General features: G+C 49.4%; 2 protein-coding genes across 3 annotated transcripts in view; one reads left to right on the top strand and one right to left on the bottom strand.

Annotated features, from left to right (window-relative positions):
- Positions 1-13,289, top strand: part of LOC123774590 (max-interacting protein 1) — a 739,857-nt gene that overhangs the window by 353,456 nt on the left and 373,112 nt on the right. The window lies entirely within an intron of this gene.
- LOC138351880 (max dimerization protein 3-like) overlaps positions 1-13,289 on the bottom strand; it is a 242,292-nt gene that overhangs the window by 28,255 nt on the left and 200,748 nt on the right. The window lies entirely within an intron of this gene.

Raw genomic sequence — 13,289 nt, 5'->3', positions numbered from 1 at the left:
CAATAACCCCCACTTACAATAACCTCCACTTACAATAACCCCCACTTACAATAACCCCCACTTACAATAACCCCCACTTACAATAAACCCCCACTTACAATAACCTCCACTTACAATAACCCCCACTTACAATAACCCCCACTTACAATAACCCCCACTTACAATAACCCCCACTTACAATAACCCCCACTTACAATAACCCCCACTTACAATAACCTCCACTTACAATAACCCCCACTTACAATAACCCCCACTTACAATAACCCCCACTTACAATAACCCCCACTTACAATAACCCCCACTTACAATAACCCCCACTTACAATAACCTCCACTTACAATAACCCCCACTTACAATAACCTCCACTTACAATAACCCCCACTTACAATAACCTCCACTTACAATAACCCCCACTTACAATAACCTCCACTTGCAATAACCCCCACTTACAATAACCCCCACTTACAATAACCTCCACTTACAATAACCCCCACTTACAATAACCCCCACTTACAATAACCCCCACTTACAATAACCCCCACTTACAATAACCCCCACTTACAATAACCCCCACTTACAATAACCCCCCACTTACAATAACCCCCACTTACAATAACCCCCACTTACAATAACCCCCACTTACAATAACCCCCCACTTACAATAACCCCCACTTACAATAACCCCCACTTACAATAAACCCCCACTTACAATAACCCCCACTTACAATAACCCCCCACTTACAATAACACCCACTTACAATAACCCTCGCAGGTTTACCTTAAGGCATCATGCCAGCCACCCTTAACAGATAAGGTTATTCAGCGCCACGTTTTCAGCAGAACACGATCCACTGAACGATTTACAACCTGTTACCGCTGGCTACACAAGGGCCAACACTGAAGAAACAGCACTCGGGCATCTCACCTATGCCAGGGTTCGAACCTGAGTCTTCTCGCTAGTGAAGCGAGTGGGTGAGTGTGCTAACCAACACACCTGTGTCAAGGACACCGCTAACTATAATTAATTCAACCTTTGTTATCATCGTAAAACACCCGGGTGAGACGCTGAGGGGTGACAATGGTACACACACAGGCGGGGCCAAAGAGCCAGAGCTCAACCCCCGCAAGCACAACTAAGTGAGTACACAATAAGTACCATTTTCACGACCATTCCATAAGGAGCGTGGGGGCGCTATTAACCCTCCCGTTACCCATTCCACGCCCCGGCTCAAAACCATCCCAGCACTTCCTCTCCAGCACAAGACCATTAAAAGTCCTTCCTACTGCTCCTAATCAACGGTCCTGAGCTTTGTCAGGATCAAGGCGCTCCAACGATCAAGCCGTCACAATCAAGGAACTACCACCTTTGTTTTAACCCAATTAGCAGCCAACGAATGTACGGGCACGCTTCCATGGGCTGCTGGTACTAGCCGGGGATAAAAATAAGTTATGAAGGGTTTCCAGGGTACAAACTGGCGCTGGAGCTGGCTGGAGCTAGCTGGAGCTGGCTGGAGCTGGCTGGAGCTAGCTGGAGCTGGCTGGAGCTGGCTGGAGCTGGCTGGAGCTGGCTGGAGCTGGCTGGAGCTAGCTGGAGCTGGCTGGAGCTGGCTGGAGCTGGCTGGAGCTAGCTGGAGCTGGCTGGAGCTAGCTGGAGCTGGCTGGTGCTGGCTGGAGCTGGCTGGAGCTGGCTGGAGCTGGCTGGAGCTGGCTGGAGCTGGCTGGTGCTGGCTGGTGCTGGCTGGAGATAGCTGGAGCTGGCTGGAGCTGGCTGGAGCTGGCTGGAACTGGCTGGAGCTGGCTAGAGCTGGCTGGAGCTGGCTGGAGCTGGCTGGAGCTAGCTGGAGCTGGCTGAAGCTGGCTGGAGCTGGCTGGAGCTGGCTGGAGCTGGCTGGAGCTGGCTAGAGCTGGCTAGAGCTGGCTGGAGCTGGCTGGAGCTGGCTAGAGCTGGCTGGAGCTAGCTGGAGCTGGCTGGAGCTGGCTGGGGCTGGCTGGGGCTGGCTGGAGCTGGCTGGAGCTGGCTGGAGCTGGCTAGAGCTGGCTAGAGCTGGCTAGAGCTGGCAGGAGCTGGCTGGGGCTGGCTGGAGCTGGCTGGAGCTGGCTGGAAGCATTAGGGAGGGTTATGAGAGTTTCATGAGCAGACGGCCCAGTTGTGATGATCGTTAGCGAGTGACTCGGCCAGCTGCGAGATTACCGAGGCAGGCCACCACTCCCAGATGTGAGGCAAGGGGGAGAAAAATGACTGAAAACAAAGGGAATGCAAACAATTAAGAGACAGACGGCGTCATTAAGGGAGGAAGGGAGAGGAAGAAGGAGAGACAGAGACAATCATGCAGCCAGACAGCGAGGCAGGCAGGCAGGCAGAAAGGCAGACAGACAGCGAGGCAGACAGGCAGGCAGACATGAAGGCAGACAAGCAGGCAGGCAGGCAGGCAGGCAGGCATTCGGGCAGGTAGACAGGCCTGTCTGCCTGCCTGCCAGAGAGGATGCTATTGACATAAAAATCATCATGAAAATTACCTCTGCTGATGACACTGAAAACTACAAAGCAGATATTAATAAAGTTTTCGATTGGGCAGCAGAAAATAACATGATGTTTAACAGTGATAAATTTCAGGTACTTAGGTACGGCAAAAATGAGGATCTGAAACATAATACAGGGTACAAAACACAATCAAATTTGCCCATAGTAGGAAAACAGTATGTAAAGGATTTGGGAATAATGATGTCCGACGACCTAACGTTTAGGGAGCATAACCAAGCAAATATTACGTCAGCCAGAAAAATGATAGGATAGATTACGAGAACATTCAAATCCAGGGATCCCACCACAATGGTTGTACTCTTTAAATTACTTGTGCTGTTCTGTCTTGAGTACTGCTCGGTACTCACTTTCCCCTTCAGAGCAGGAGAGATTGTTGAAATAGAGGGAGTACAGAGAAAATATATGGCACGCATAGACGAGATAAAGCACCTAAATTATTGGGATCGTCTCAAGTTCTCCAAATATACTCACTAGAAAGGAGACGAGAGAGATATCAAATAATTTACACGTGGAAAATACTGGAAGGCCAGGTACCAAATCTACACAGTAAAATAACAACATACTGAAGTGAACGATATAGAAAATGCAAAATAGAACCAGTGAAGAACAGGGGTGCCATAGGCACAATCAGAGAACACTGTATAAACATCAGAGGTCCACGGTTGTTCAACGTCCTCCCAGCGAGTATAAGAAATATTGCCGGAACAACCGTGGAAATCTTCAAGAAAAAACTAGATTGTTTTCTAAAAGAATGCCGAACCAACCGGGCTGTGGTGGGTATGTGGGCCTGCGGGCCGCTCCAAGCAACAGCCTGGTGGACCAAGCTCTCACAAGTCAAGTCTGGCCGGACTTGGGGAGTAGAAGAACTCCCAGAACCCCATCAAGCAGGTATCAAGTAGGGCCGGGAGAGACAGGCAGACAGGGAGGCAGACACGCACCCACTCAAATATGGAGACAAGAAAACAAGGTGTGTGTAACAGACTGTGCACTCATTAACTAGACTCTCCCAAGTTAAAAACAAAAACATTAACAATAAAACATAACTGGCCAACAAGTGTCACCCAATACTATGTTGAGTTAGTGAGGCTAGCAGCACAGACGGTAAGGAAGTGTTAGTGGATGGTACAGATGGTGTGAGAGTGTAGTCAGCTGGTGGCAGAGGGTGAGTGACGGAGCCAGGCAGGTGGTGGCAGAGGGTGGTTGACGGAGCCAGGCAGGTGGTGGTGGCAGAGGGTGGTTGACGGAGCCAGGCAGGTGGTGGTGGCAGAGGGTGGTTGACGGAGCCAGGCAGGTGGTGGTGGCAGAGGGTGGTTGACGGAGCCAGGCAGGTGGTGGTGGCAGAGGGTGGTTGACGGAGCCAGGCAGGTGGTGGTGGTGGCAGAGGGTGGGTGACGGAGCCAGGCAGGTGGTGGTGGCAGAGGGTGGTTGACGGAGCCAGGCAGGTGGTGGTGGTGGCAGAGGGTGGGTGACGGAGCCAGGCAGGTGGTGGTGGCAGAGGGTGGTTGACGGAGCCAGGCAGGTGGTGGTGGTGGCAGAGGGTGGGTGACGGAGCCAGGCAGGTGGTGGTGGTGGTGGCAGAGGGCGAGGGTGGGTGAGGGAGCAGGAGTGGCCGCCATGAGGCACCAGGGCCCACAAGGTGTGCACCATGTGGATGGAGGGAGGCGGGGCCACTGGTGCACTGTATTAAGGTATACGAGTCTTAACAAACGGTCTTTGTGGACACAAGTGGCCTCAAGTTGTTTATTATGAACGGTAAGGTGTGGACTGAGACTGTATTGATTGTTGCATGCCGGGTGCATACCGCATGCAAGCAGGGGAGCACACCTTTAACTCCAGCACGTTCTGGCAAGCACACAGTATTTGGGACCCCATCACACCCTCCTCCTCACAACCTCACATTCATTTCTCTCAATTCTTTCCAATCATACAATATGTAAACAATGCAGTAATACCCATGCAAGCTTCAGCTCTAGTACAGACAACAGATCATTGCAATGTTTTTTTAGATTGTGAACAGGCGAGGTGAGAGGTAGAGAGAGAGAGAGCATGTCACCACAGCCAGGCTGAGACACACAACCCGACCCCCCACACCACTTACACTACGACTCTTCTACTACTCAGTCTCGACTTGACAAGGTTCCAGGGCAGCCCAAACGTCGTGACTTACACGACGTCTCTGGCCACGACATTCAAATCATGAGTCATTTCATGTATGGGTTGTGTTGCACGTTATTATGCCTTGTTGTGGTGAGAGGGTGTCCGGTAGATGCTCCAGACGTAGAGACTGGTGATGACCTTAAGGGTAGCAACACCACCACCACACGACCACAAAGCGTCTAGCATGCCGCTCTGACGTCAGCCCTCCGGCCTCACATCCACACACGCTTCCCCCAAGCACGTTCCCTGAGTCGCAAAACACCGCTCACAATACTGGCGGGGATCACCGTCACCTGAACGTGACGAGTGCCACCAACCAGCCACTCTCACAACCTCCACCATCAACAACAACCCACCAACATGCCACCACTACTTGGACCATACCTGGAGAGGGTTACAGCAGTTCTACTCCCCACGCCCGACTTAGGCCCAGGGTCGACTTGTGGCACCTTGGTGCAACAGGCTGTTGTTGCTGGCAGCGGCCCGTGCACCGGCATATCTACTACAACCCGGTTGCTCCGCCACTTCTTTCAGGAACTTGTCTAATTGCTTTTTGAAGAAGTTCACCTTTATTCCGGCAATATTTCTTATTCTTGCTGGGCGAATATTAACAGTCGTGGACCTCTGAAGTTTATACAGTGATATCTTCCTATGGCACCTTTATTCCTCACAATAGCGTTCGCTCCAGTATCATGTTATTTAATGTGCAAATTAGAGACCTCCAGTGTCTCCCATGTATATATATATTGTTTGATAGTGAGTACATTTTGAGAGCTTAGAGAGGGTTCTAATAATTTATGTACTTTATCGTGTCTATGTGTGCCGTATATGTTCTCTGCATTCCCTCTATTTCAGAAATCTGCTCTGAAAGGGGCAGCGAGTACCGAGCAGTACTCAAGACAGGACAGCACCAGTGATTTAAAAAAAAGTATGAGCACTGGGGGTGGAATCCCTGGATTTGAGAGTTCTTATAATCCATCCTATAATTTTCCTGGCTGACGCTATGTATTTGCTCGGTTATGTTCACTAAATGTCATTGCCTTCAAAGGTCATAATTCCCAGATCCTTTACATGTTGTCTCCTTTTATTGTTAGGTGTGATTGAGTGTTTATACCCTGTGGTTCGTTTAAGTTCTTCATTTCTACTATACCTAAGTACCTGGAACTTATCGCTGTTAAACATCATGTTATTTTCCGTTGCCCAGTCGAAGACTTTATTAATATCGGCTTGTAGTTTTTCAATGTCTTCTTCAGAAGTAATTTTCATGCTCTTTTTTGAACATTTTGTGTTCCTACTCACTACCAGCACACCGCTACACACCACCACCAACAGTAATGGATATAATTTTATAATTTGCCACATAAGTAGCCAAGCATGCTAAGGCGTGAGTAGCCTGCAGGACCATGTTCAGTGTGTGTACACTACCAACACCTGCAGTAGCATGCAACGCACCACCACCACTACCACCATCACTATCACCACTACCACCATCACAACCACCACCACCATCACCATTTTAACCAGCACCACCAACACCATCACAACCACCACCACTACCAACACCAACACCACCACCACCACCACCACCATCATCACCACCACCATCACCACCACCATCACAACCACCACCACCATCACCAACACCACCACTACCATCACCAACACCACCACCACTACCACCACCACCACCATCATCACCACCATCATCACCACCACCATTTTAACCAACACCACCAACACCATCACAACCACCACCACTACCATCACCAACACCACCACCACTACCACCACCACCACCACCACCACCATCACCACCACCACCACCATCACAACCACCACCACCATCACCAACACCACCACTACCATCACCAACACCACCACCACTACCATCACCACCACCATCATCACCACCACCATCACCACCACCATCACCACCACCACCACCACCACCACCATCATCACCACCACCACCAACACCACCATCACCACCACCACCACCACAACCACCACCACCACATCCCTTATTCTTCTGTCTTCCAGGGACGTGAGGTTTAGCTCCCTTAGCCTTTCCTCGTAGCTCATACCTCTCAGTTCTGGGACTAGTCTGGTGACATACCTCAGAATCTTTTTATGTTTAACTAGGTGTGGACTCCAGGCTGGAGCTGCATACTCCAGGATTGGTCTGCTGGTTGTCGCTCGTGTCTGGTGTACGCTGCTCGCTGCTATGTCGTGGGAGAGACCCATAACACCTTCCACTGTAGACAACAACAGCTCTTACTCCTACTCTAATACTTTATACAAAATCAAATAAGCGTAACTTATTTCACAACACAAATAAGGTGGATGGTACTGGTAGACACACACCTGAGTGTGATCACGTATGCACCTGTCACTTGGCACAGTCGCCAGGTGTGTGACCGGGACGTGGGAGCTGGTAGGTGTGGTCGTGCGCAATAAACTCTCCCACCCGGACAGCTGTCACTGGAGTACGTCCTGTTATCACAACGTTCTACACTGGAGTGATGCTCCTGATATCTAGTGTTTTGGTCACGTGTTACTATGACCCCATCGCCCCAAGCAGCGTCACGTGACGAGCGCTCGTCACACTCGCGCCCTCACCCGGCTCTCATTAACTAGCTAATTAAAATATCAATCCTATCGAGGCCAGTACAATGACCAGCTACTCCACTTCCTCTTCCCCAGAACAGCTACTTATTCTCGCCCGTGCCCAGACAATCACCCATATTCTGGCCCGTGCCCAGACAATCACCCATATTCTGACCCGTGCCCAGACAATCACCCATATTCTGACCCGTGCCCAGACAATCACCCATATTCTGACCCGTGCCCAGACAATCACCCATATTCTGACCCGTGCCCAGACAATCACCCATATTCTGACCCGTGCCCAGACAATCACCCATATTCTGACCCGTGCCCAGACAATCACCCATATTCTGACCCGTGCCCAAACAATCACCCATATTCTGACCCGTGCCCAGACAATCACCCATATTCTGACCCGTGCCCAGACAATCACCCATATTCTGACCCGTGCCCAGACAATCACCCATATTCTGACCCGTGCCCAGACAATCACCCATATTCTGACCCTTGCCCAGACAATCACCCATATTCTGACCCGTGCCCAGACAATCACCCATATTCTGACCCGTGCCCAGACAATCACCCATATTCTGACCCGTGCCCAGACAATCACCCATATTCTGGCCCGTGCCCAGACAATCACCCATATTCTGACCCGTGCCCAGACAATCACCCATATTCTGACCCGTGCCCAGACAATCACCCATATTCTGACCCGTGCCCAGACAATCACCCATATTCTGACCCGTGCCCAGACAATCACCCATATTCTGACCCGTGCCCAGACAATCACCCATATTCTGACCCGTGCCCAGACAATCACCCATATTCTGACCCGTGCCCAGACAATCACCCATATTCTGACCCGTGCCCAGACAATCACCCATATTCTGGCCCGTGCCCAGACAATCACCCATATTCTGGCCCGTGCCCAGACAATCACCCATATTCTGGCCCGTGCCCAGACAATCACCCATATTCTGACCCGTGCCCAGACAATCACCCATATTTTGACCCGTGCCCAAACAATCACCCATATTCTGGCCCGTGCCCAAACAATCACCCATATTCTGACCCGTGCCCAGACAATCACCCATATTCTGGCCCGTGCCCAGACAATCACCCATATTCTGACCCGTGCCCAGACAATCACCCATATTCTGACCCGTGCCCAGACAATCACCCATATTCTGGCCCGTGCCCAGACAATCACCCATATTCTGACCCGTGCCCAGACAATCAGCTAACACGGGCACCCTAAAATTAGAGCCACCAATATTATGACACATTATTAATAGAGGAAACAACTGTACTTGATTGTTATCAATCATTGTGCGGTCGGAAATTGGATTTTAGGAATAATGAATGAGATAACATGAATTCTAATCGTCAGATGTACAGAGTACGCAACACTATAGTATTGGATTATCAGGAGTTTTGGCTCATATATACCCAGAGTGTGCGAGGCCTCATATTGGCATGGGCTGTCACCCCCTGCCAATATGAGGAAGAAGTACCTCACTTGAGACAGACACTCGGAGGGTCCCTCCCACTGGGTTACCTCAGGTAGGTGTTCCTCCCCAGACCTGCCACACCCACCCCTGGCCACCAACACTAACCCCATCCATCTATATTTATACTTGATAGTCTTTACCACCATAACCCCCCCCCCCCTTGTCACAGTGGTACTTGTGGCGCCTCCACCACCATACCTGCCCTCATAGTGGCACTTGTGGCCCCCTCCACCACCATACCCGCCCTCATAGTGGCACTTGTGGCCCCCTCCACCACCATACCCGCCCTCATAGTGGCACTTGTGGCCCCCTCCACCACCATACCCGCCCTCATAGTGGCACTTGTGGCCCCCTCCACCACCATACCCGCCCTCATAGTGGCACTTGTGGCCCCCTCCACCACCATACCCGCCCTCATAGTGGCACTTGTGGCCCCCTCCACCACCATACCCGCCCTCATAGTGGCACTTGTGGCCCCCTCCACCACCATACCCGCCCTCATAGTGGCACTTGTGGCCCCCTCCACCACCATACCCGCCCTCATAGTGGCACTTGTGGCGCCTCCACCACCATACCCGCCCTCATAGTGGCACTTGTGGCCCCCTCCACCACCATACCCGCCCTCATAGTGGCACTTGTGGCGCCTCCACCACCATACCCGCCCTCATAGTGGCACTTGTGGCCCCCTCCACCACCATACCCGCCCTCATAGTGGCACTTGTGGCCCCCTCCACCACCATACTCAGTTCCACATACTACCAAATACAACAAAAAACATTCCAGAATCATAATGAAAAAATACAAGTTATTTTTACACACTAAAACGGCGCACAACGCCATAAGAGTAGGAGCCGGGTGTGTTTACACCCAGCACACCGACTCCTTTATTCTGGGAACACCCTCCGTCTCCGTCCCTTCCCAACACAATGATATACCACAAAATTCAATTGTCTTTCCTTTCGCGGAGATGGAACCCTCCCCCCCCTCCCCACCAATCAACAATGACTACCCACCCACCTCTTACGAATTGACTTCTACTCCCACTCTATATTCTATATTAACCCTGCGTCCCAACCCCTTCTCCCTCACCCCTTACACTTCACCCCCCCTCCTCTCCACCCACAACATTGACCCCGCTCCCCCACCCCCTCCATTGACCTCACCTACCCCCATACAGACCCCGCTCCCCACCACGGCGCTACAACCACCCACGACTGCCAGGACGTTTTTATGCTTACATGGAAAAATTGGGAAAAAATAACAATTAAAAGGTAATCTTGCTGTGTTGGACCTTAGTCTCCAGCCAACTTGCAACAGTGGTTCATGAACAGAGGAACGGGCGGGTAAACAGAGGAACGGGCAAGGAAGAACACACATAAATTTGTACAGATACACATTCATTCATACAGACAGGTGTCTCACGGCTGAGCGGAAACTGGCCGAGATTCGCAGTCCACGGTTTCAGGTTCGATTTCCGAGCGAGACTGAAACTTCCTCACCTGATACCTCTGTTCACCTAGCAGTAAACAGGTACCAAGGAGTTATTGCATCTTTAAATATATATATATATATATATATATATATATATATATATATATATATATATATATATATATATATATATATATATATATAATATATAATATATATATATATATATATATATATATATATATATATATATATATATATATATATATATGCGAACAAGCCTGAATGGTCCCCAGGACAATATGCAACTGAAAACTCACACCCCAGAAGTGACTCGAACCCATACTCCCAGGAGCACCGCAACTGGTATGTACAAGACGCCTTAATCCACTTGACCATCACGACCGGACAAAATGAGGTGATAGCCGAGGCTATTTGAACCACCCCACCGCCGGCACTCGGATAGTAATCTTGGGCATAGCATTTTACCAAATCACCTCATTCTTTGGGGCACACGTGAGGAACACAAATGCGAACAAGCCTGAATGGTCCCCAGGACAATATGCAACTGAAAACTCACACCCCAGAAGTGACTCGAACCCATACTCCCAGGAGCACCGCAACTGGTATGTACAAGACGCCTTAATCCACTTGACCATCACGACCGGACAAAATGAGGTGATAGCTGAGGCTATTTGAACCACCCCACCGCCGGCACTCGGATAGTAATCTTGGGCATAGCATTTTACCAAATCACCTCATTCTTTGGGGCACACGTGAGGAACACAAATGCGAACAAGCCTGAATGGTCCCCAGGACAATATGCAACTGAAAACTCACACCCCAGAAGTGACTCGAACCCATACTCCCAGGAGCACCGCAACTGGTATGTACAAGACGCCTTAATCCACTTGACCATCACGACCGGACAAAATGAGGTGATAGCCGAGGCTATTTGAACCACCCCACCGCCGGCACTCGGATAGTAATCTTGGGCATAGCATTTTACCAAATCACCTCATTCTTTGGGGCACACGTGAGGAACACAAATGCGAACAAGCCTGAATGGTCCCCAGGACAATATGCAACTGAAAACTCACACCCCAGAAGTGACTCGAACCCATACTCCCAGGAGCACCGCAACTGGTATGTACAAGACGCCTTAATCACAGTCAATATATATATATATATATATATATATATATATATATATATATATATATATATATATTCTTTAGAACACTTTCTTTCTATATCTTTAGAACACTTTCCCACCAGGAGACTCGAATCCTCGCCAACACAGAAGCCTCACAGCAACTGGCATAACAGGTACGCCTTTAACCCACTGCAACACAACTCAGACCCTGAAAAGAAATGGTAATTTCGGGGTATTTAAACCCCCCCAAAGATCACCACCTCCCAAGGGCAACTAGAGCTAGTGAGGGGCTACTCACGTTCTTTCATCAAGTCCCCTGTTAATATGGGATAACACTGTGTCTATGATTAATGCACAACTTGCCTAAATACGCAAGTGAAGAATGAAAGAGAGAGGAAGACAGCCAGGAGTGAGAGGAAGGCTGCCAGGAGAGAAAGGCAGCCAGGAGTGAGAGGAAGGCAGCCAGGCGTGCGAGGAAAACAGCGAGATAACTGCTTTCCTCAGGCAGGATATTAGAGGGAAGCGGAGGCAGGAGGCGCACTTAGACTCATCATAAGGTCACCAACACACGCTATATTAGTGCACATGACAACACTCTTTACAACACCAAACATGGATTAATTATCTCACCGCACCGAGCAAACGAGCAAGATAAACAAAACACAGGGTGCAGGACACAGTCAAGACACAATCATAGAAGGAGAGCAACATGGTCAAGTCTCGCATCAAGCAGGGGCTTTGGGGAGCACAAGAACTCCCAGAACTCCATCAAGCAGGTCAAGCAGGTATGTAAAAGATCTGGGAATTATGATGTCTGACGACCTGACATTTAGTGAACATAACCGAGCAAATATAGCGGCGGCCAGGAAAATGATAGGATGGATTATGAGAACGTTCAAATCCAAATACACCAAAGCAATGCTAATACTACTTCAATCACTGGTACTGTCCCGCCTTGAGTATTGCTCGGTACTCACTTCTCCTTTCAGAGCGGAAGAGATCTCTGAATTAGAGGGAAAACAGAGAACATATACGGCACGCATAGACACGATAAAACATCTAAATTATTCGCACCGTCTCAAAGCTCTCAAAATGTACTCCTTGGAAAGAAGACGAGAATATATATATTATATCGGGGGAAAGCGCCAAGCCATTACGACTATATAGCACTGGGAAGGGGTCAGGATAAGCATTTAGGATTGGATATGTGGGCCTGCGGGCCGCTTTAAGCAACAGCCTGTTGGACCAAGCTCTCACAAGTCAAGCCTGACCTCGGGCCGGGCTCGGGGAGTAGAAGAACTCCCAGAACCCTCTCAAAGTATGCTCCAGGTATGATCCAAGTATGCTCCTGTGCTGGAGAATGTGGCACCTGCATGGAACCCTCATCTTACACTAGCCAAAATGACAATTTAGCAAGTCCAAAGACCTGACGCAAGACTGCTACAAGCCTGCGCTAGGATTCATCAAGCATTTATTCAACCACATACGAATCCTGTTCATCTTTCCTCAATCATTTAATAAGCAGTTCATAAGCTTCAAAGATGTACAAGGTTGTTTATGACCGTAACAACTTGGATTGTGAAATTTCAATGATCGTAAATTGTTTAATAATTGTAAACAAAGCCGCCGTGATTGATGGAAGATGTACAGGTTTCGTTAGTGGTTGTGTTCATGCTTCATGAATCCTTGACCTGAGCTACTGAAGACAGAATAGGTAAACTGAAGCTTCAAACAGAGGGGAAAGAGACGAACCAAAGGAGACATGATTCACTTAACACACAGAAATCCCAATAGCGTGATGCATCAAATGAACAAATCCACAAGGGAGATTTGTGGAAGGTCAAGTTGATTTCCCGGTTGCAATTCCTTTGACCATGTCGTA

The sequence above is a fragment of the Procambarus clarkii genome, chromosome 51 (genome assembly GCF_040958095.1).
Source record: "Procambarus clarkii isolate CNS0578487 chromosome 51, FALCON_Pclarkii_2.0, whole genome shotgun sequence".
Classification (NCBI taxonomy): Eukaryota; Metazoa; Arthropoda; class Malacostraca; order Decapoda; family Cambaridae; genus Procambarus; species Procambarus clarkii.
This window is presented reverse-complemented; position numbering and strand designations above follow the sequence as displayed.